The sequence below is a fragment of the Charadrius vociferus genome, unplaced genomic scaffold, assembly GCF_000708025.1.
Source record: "Charadrius vociferus isolate BGI_N301 unplaced genomic scaffold, ASM70802v2 scaffold147, whole genome shotgun sequence".
NCBI lineage: Eukaryota > Metazoa > Chordata > Aves > Charadriiformes > Charadriidae > Charadrius > Charadrius vociferus.
This window is the reverse complement of record NW_009649570.1, coordinates 5,892,669-5,899,299: the sequence shown is the minus strand read 5'-3', so window position 1 is coordinate 5,899,299 and position 6,631 is coordinate 5,892,669.

The following is a 6,631-nucleotide window of genomic DNA, read 5'->3' as shown; positions in this document are numbered from 1 at the left end:
TGTGAAATGCTTTTCTAGAAACACCGTTTGTGCAAAGGGGTACTGACAGTCCTTTTTTCCCTGAAGGATCACACCTCATTGCCTTGGTATTTATAATCCGTTGAGTTTTATTAACTCTTATTTTAGTGAATTGGCCCTACTCTAGAAAATTCAGAACTCATGCCATTGAGCCAACCCTTAATGTGTATCATTGGTGTATGGGCACTGGCTGGTACTTATGCTAGAGAATACTGCTTAGAAGCACAATTCTGGTTACGCAGGAGAATGGCATTCTCTCTATCTCTCTTTATCTCTTTTTGGATTGCTAGAGAGAAAAGGGGAAAGTTCATCCTCTATGCATAAGTCATGTATAATATCCTGGAAGTTTACAAATTGTAAACCCACAGGAAAGAGTTATGATCATTATGTGGGCACTTTGGTTTCACTGTCACTGTGAAGGATAAACATAAGCAGTTACAAATAGCAGGCTATCTTTGAATGATAGTCTTGAAGAAAATCAGGACAATGACATGGTGTTGCATTGCTGGTAGTTGGGGTTTTTTTTGTTTGTTTTTTTTTTTTTAAAATCTCATTTCAAATAGAACTTTTTTCAAATTTACATTAAAATTCATTTAAATATTTGCAGGTTTTTTTGTGGTTTGACAAGTCACTGGTAGTCTAGTCTTCATATGTTACATTCATAAAGTGAATTAAATGGCATCTGGACTGATGCAGAAATTCAATTAAAGAGTAAATAGAATCATCATCAGAAAGAAGACCTTACAATTTCTAAATTGAAGTTAATCTTTAAGGTCCACCAGTCACACACAGATGGAACTAAGGCAAAGTTGAGATTAAGCTACAAGGCATTTTCTGAAAAAAATGTCAAAAGCTGTATAGGGTTTAACTCTTCTTTATTTTATAAAGTTTTACTAGTGGACACAATTGATAAGTTGTGGCTGAAAGTACAAAGTTTCTATTTTGTAGAGACTATCACAAAGGAAATTCTATTAAAGAGCCATCACTAAATTGGAAAGGACCAAATAATTTGCTTAAATTTTTGGCAAAGAAAAGGCCAGGAGTGTCATCTAATTTTTTTAAGAATTACTTTATTTTAGTATTTTAAAAAGTAGAATTGTTCATTAGCAAGGTTCTCTCTATATGTGGCATTACAGTCCAGAAGTTTTAGGACACTTAAATTGGCATCAGGCCAAATTTCACAACCTTTTTTGGTTTGGGTTTTTTTTGGTTAATATTCTTACCTGTGGGGTCCCACACTGTTAAACTATTTCAGGAAAGTGAGACAGCTCAGTGACTTCAGATAGGGAAGTCAGATGTAGGTGCATAAATTCAATTTGGTTGAAACTTTAGTCAAATTACCTTTTAAGATATTTTTACAGTTCTCATTTTGATTATGTGCCTTTTGTTACTGTTTCATCCATTGTATTTTGCTTTGTTCTTGTGTATATATACCTACCCCATATAAGGCTTTTTAGAGAGTTCAAATTTATCCCTGTAAAAAAAAAAAAATTTTCCTATGTGCTAATGTGGTACATCTGCAACTCCTCAAGATTACCCTTTTAGTGCAGTGTTTCAGTTGTGGGAGCTTATTTTGTCATTTTTCAGACAAGTACTGTTCAACATCTATCTTACAAAATGAGTCATCACTAATGTCTACAAACCAGCTGTAATAACCGGCTTTGCCAGTGCTATCTATCATGTTTATCATTAATGCTTCTAGATGTGTCTCAAACTATGCCAAGGTGCTTTAAGATCATAGTGAAACTTTATACACTGAAGTTGAGTACATTTCAAAGTACTGTGGCAGAAACAAAATTAGAAGTGTCTGGGATATGGGTTGAGGGAATAATCTGCCACCTTTCTGGTTATATATGCTAAGTCCTAAACAAAGTACAAAACATACTTAAATTTTCTGACATCTGTGACAAATATTTAGACTTAAATGTCTTTATCCTGAGTTCACTCTGCTGTGTCTTGTTTTAGAGCGTTTGGTACTTGACATGAGGCTAGATTTCTGCAGTATTTCAGTGCAACTACAGCATTATAAAAGAAGGTAAAAAAGCAGAACACTACTACTTTTCCCTATGTATGCGCATATGCATGCACATACGTGTAATTCTTAGGCAAGGAAGTGTGGGTACTATATTTTGATGTATATATACATGTCAAGGAATAATTCATTTATTCCTACTTACACAATATTTACCACATCACAATATGCTGCCATTTTGCAACTCATTTTTGTTGGGTTTTATAATTTTAAGAAAATACAAAATGTTGGGATTGCTAACTCCACTTGATTATCCTTTTCAGGGGATTACTGTGGGCAGCTTTTTGGTTGAATGATGAGCCCTTTTTTCATCCTGCAGGCAGCAAAGATGAAGTACACCTGTTAAAATGAATGTTGCAAGATGACAGTTTAAATTGCTGTATGATCCTTTTAGTTTTCATTTGGAGACCTTGAATGTCACTGTTCATTTTAAATGCAGATTTCTTTGAACACCCTTTCTGATGTGAATTTGGAAGAGTTTTTTAACAGCATACTTCATTCTGTAATGCTGAACATCATGTTGCAGCCAGTAAGCATTAGATCTAGTATTTGTAGTTTGCAAGTGTGTTAGTCTTAAACACAACATTTCCAACATACTCCTGCTAGCTTTAACATAATTCAGATTGTCTGGTTTAACATCAAAATAGTGAGAAAAAAATGTTTTCTGACAAAGTATTTATTTGCACTACTTATGAATACTGGAGTTTACTGGGACAGGGTTTTTTCTCACCATGTGAGGTTTACTTGTGTGTGGGTAGGTACATACATTTGTCACGTGTTGACAATCAATTGCCTCAAATGTGTGTATACTGTATGTAAATATAAACATATTTTTCAAGATTGAGGGGGAAACCTGCATCTTAATGGTGGTAAAGCTACTCTGTAGTAAGGTGACCCCAAGTCTAACCCCCTTTTGTCTCCAGGTATGTGGTTTGTTTTACTTCTTTAATGAAGATTATTAGTGTTCTTGGAAAATTTTAGCTCCAGGGAAATGTTCCTCAATATCTAATGTATAATGTGTTCAGAGGATTATATTTTGAAAAATTAATTTTGGAATAGTTAATTCTATGCTATGGCTGTATTTTAACCTAAGAGTTTAAACTTGTCCTATTTTATCATGAACCAATGGCTATCTCTTTTAAGTGTTCAGCATTTAAACATCGGTCACAAACCAGAAAATTTTGTTTATCTTGGCTTACAAATTTAAATTAATTTGAAGACTAAGGGAGATGAAGAATAACTTTTTGAGTAAAATCATAAAAATCAAGCAGCACAGACCTAGGTACTGTACTCGCAATCCTGGAGGAGGTGTGGAAAATGTAGTGGAACATGTTTGAATTAAATACATGTACTGCACACAAAACAAAAAGATGTTTCTGATGTTAGTAAATGTAATAATCTCATCCTTAAATTCTGCAATTCTCTCATTGCCAAAGATATTGCTACCTTGGCATGTTTAATATAGCATTAAAGCCATTAGCTAGGTCTCATTTGTAATAACCATTTACATCATAGGAATAGTTTGCATCAGAAGAATAAATGTGCCCCTTTTATTTATTTAAATTTCTTGTTTAGGATAATTGCAGGATTAAAGTTGCAAAATACCACTCCTTTCCAAGCATGGTAAGCAAAGAAACCAGATCCTCTGTACTTGCATTGCATTCTTGGTTTATATCAAGTTGTTCAGTATTTCATATTTTCTTCAGTAGTTTAAATGCTGTTTGTTTCTAGCATATGGACCTTAATCTCTCTTGATTATTTTTAAGTTTGTTTTCCCAGTGGCACTCGGATAAACTTTGTGGAAAGCTTTTCTGCAGGTGATTCAGGGTAACGAATCATGACATGGGTGTTGTATTAGTGAATACAGGTATCAGTCTGTCAAAATTTCCATGTCATGATCAGCTGAAGAGCCAAAATACTCGATGCCTCTTATACGGTGGTGGAAGGTGATGGAGAGCTGTGAGCAGCTTGGTTTGTCAGTAGTTCCTGAAGACAAGCAGTAAGTGGATTTTGCAAGACTGATATGTATGAGGATTTCCACATAGTTATTATGAAATTTTATTTAAAATAAAACAAATCTTGGAGTAAGATTTCAAAACTAGCCATTTCAGATAGACTTGCCTAGTAAGTTTGGCAAGCGTCAAGGCCTGTGACATTACAAGTTCAGAAGCAAGCTGTGGAAGTCTAAGGGTACCTTACAGCTTCCAGAAATGGATTTAGTAAAAATCTGTCCCATGTTACTTGTCTGTATTCAAGACTTCATTAAAAAAATACAATTCTTGCTTCCATTCTTTCATTCTTTTATTTATTTTTCTTTAGGCTACCCCTCTCCCCTGATTTTGTTTTGGGGTTTTGGGGGTTTGTTTTTGTTGGTTTTTGGTTTTTTTTTTTTTTTACTGTGTTCATCAAATTTTACCGAAGGTAGTATCTGAGGGACCAAATTAATTTGAAATGGGTCCATAAATTATCCCGCCTATGATTAAGGATTAGTAAGCTATTTCTGTGAGGAGCTGTTGATGGGAACAGATGTATAGTAAAACTTTGTGTCTCCACAGTAAAACCTTGCCCTACATTTTAACTTGTGCTTGATGAGCAAAGTGATGAGATCACGTTTTATTAACCACTTGGTTGTGAGCTCCCAGTGTTTACAGTCGGTGAGATATAGGCAATTTAGATTGGAGTATCTTTGCATTCTGATAGAACTCTTTAAAGCAGTTTAAGTTTTGACTCTTGAGAATGTGATTAATCACTCATTAAAATGTGGTATAGAATTCACACAGGTTTTTGGTTTTAGTGGGTAAAATGGTCAGGAAAGATTTCTGTTTAGGAAAGTAACTCTATGGTGCGCTGTCATGGAAACTTCTTTACAAATCGGTAGTGGATCCTGTGTGTTTGAGTCCTGTCCTGCCCAGAACTGATCAGGGAAAAAAAAAAAAAAAAAAGTATGAATGAAGCAAGCTTTTTACCTTTTGGTCTAAAATAAGGAGGACTTGGGATTGACGGAAATACTGGCTATTGACGCTGTTTTTTCTGTTCGGTTATTATTGTTGTGCTAGACTTTCATGTTATTAGTTTATGAAAAATGCAAGTAGTAAAAACTTTGTGGCTCCAAGTATACAGTAGATGTGTGTTAACAATCACTCAGGATAAAACAATTTGTCCAAGTATTAATAGATTCCTAGTACTGGGGTGTGTCTGTGTGTTTTTGTGTGCCAGTGTTCAATTACTTTGAAAGATGACTTCTTACTGTTTTCTTGCAGATAGTGAATACTTTTGGGATGGATATTACTAGCTGGTTATTTATGGAAAAATACCATATGATTAAATAAAATTGAGTCATTTAACATTTTTTCCATATTGAAGATTCCAGGAAAAAGCTAATAAAGATTTTTAATAATTAAATCAGATACAATGAATTTTAGCTACTATGGTAGCTTTTATTTGCTATAGAAAAAACCCCAACAAGTAAATTGAGGTACCCCATGCTGCATTTTTTTAAATTTGTAATTCCTGTACTTTACAATGAATCTTTTGATCTGTTTTTGTCCTTGTAAGAATACAGGATACGCCGTCAATTTTACTAGCAAAAAGAAACATTCTGCAAGGGTTAAAAGGTTATTTTCTTACTTTTTTCTGTCATACCAGGTTTGTTTCTCTGAACTAAGGTTTCTGAGGATTTTTACTACTTTAGCGTTATGTAATCTTATCTCTGTCACAGAAAGAGCATAAGCAGCAAGTAGCCCACTTCTTGTGGACAAACAGGCTAGGCGAGAGGATGTGGCTTGGTGGTGTGCCCCCTCTTCACCAGGAGAGCCCTTCGTGCTGGGATGAACCCCAGGCGGTCAAGATTCGGTACTGGTGAAGGACTAAACCAAACGGGTTTTTAATAACCGCAACCTCTGCTGTATGATGTCCTTTGACCTGGGACCAGGGAAAATCTTCATTCTTAGACCTGAAGATGGCACGTATTGAAGATCATGTTATTGGTGCATGTAAGCCATTATCTTAACTGTCTTACTGAGCTGGTTAATGCTGTTGACTGTTGTTGAAATGTGAAATGTAGTTACTATTGACTTTGTAAATATCTGCCAGAGATGAAATATAATTATTTTAAATCATTGTAAATAGAGATGTATAAAACTCGACACAATCTGCAATGCAGAAAAAAAATTATATATATATAAATATATAAAGATGTTAAATAAATATTGTGCTGTTTCTGAACAGAAATGAATACTTTGCAAACTGCTTGGGGTTTTGGTTTTTTTTTTTTTTTTAGCTTTGATTTACGTTGACGGGGGTGTGTAACGGGGGGTACATCTCCAGGCTTTCCTCAGCGTGGACACCCACGAACACGCGAGTGCGTGGGGTGGGAGGCGGGGAGCAGCCCCCGGAGGTTCCCTGTGCCGGGGAGGAGCGTTCCCCGTATCTGCTGTCGTCCGAGTGTTTCCCTGAAGCAGTGCGGGCCGACCGGGGCCGGGCCCGGGCCCTGAGGAGAGCTCCCTCCCGGCGGGAGGGCGGGGGCGGACGGTTTCCGCCCGGCGCTCAGGGCGGCTTCGCGTCGCCACGGCAAGCCCGGGC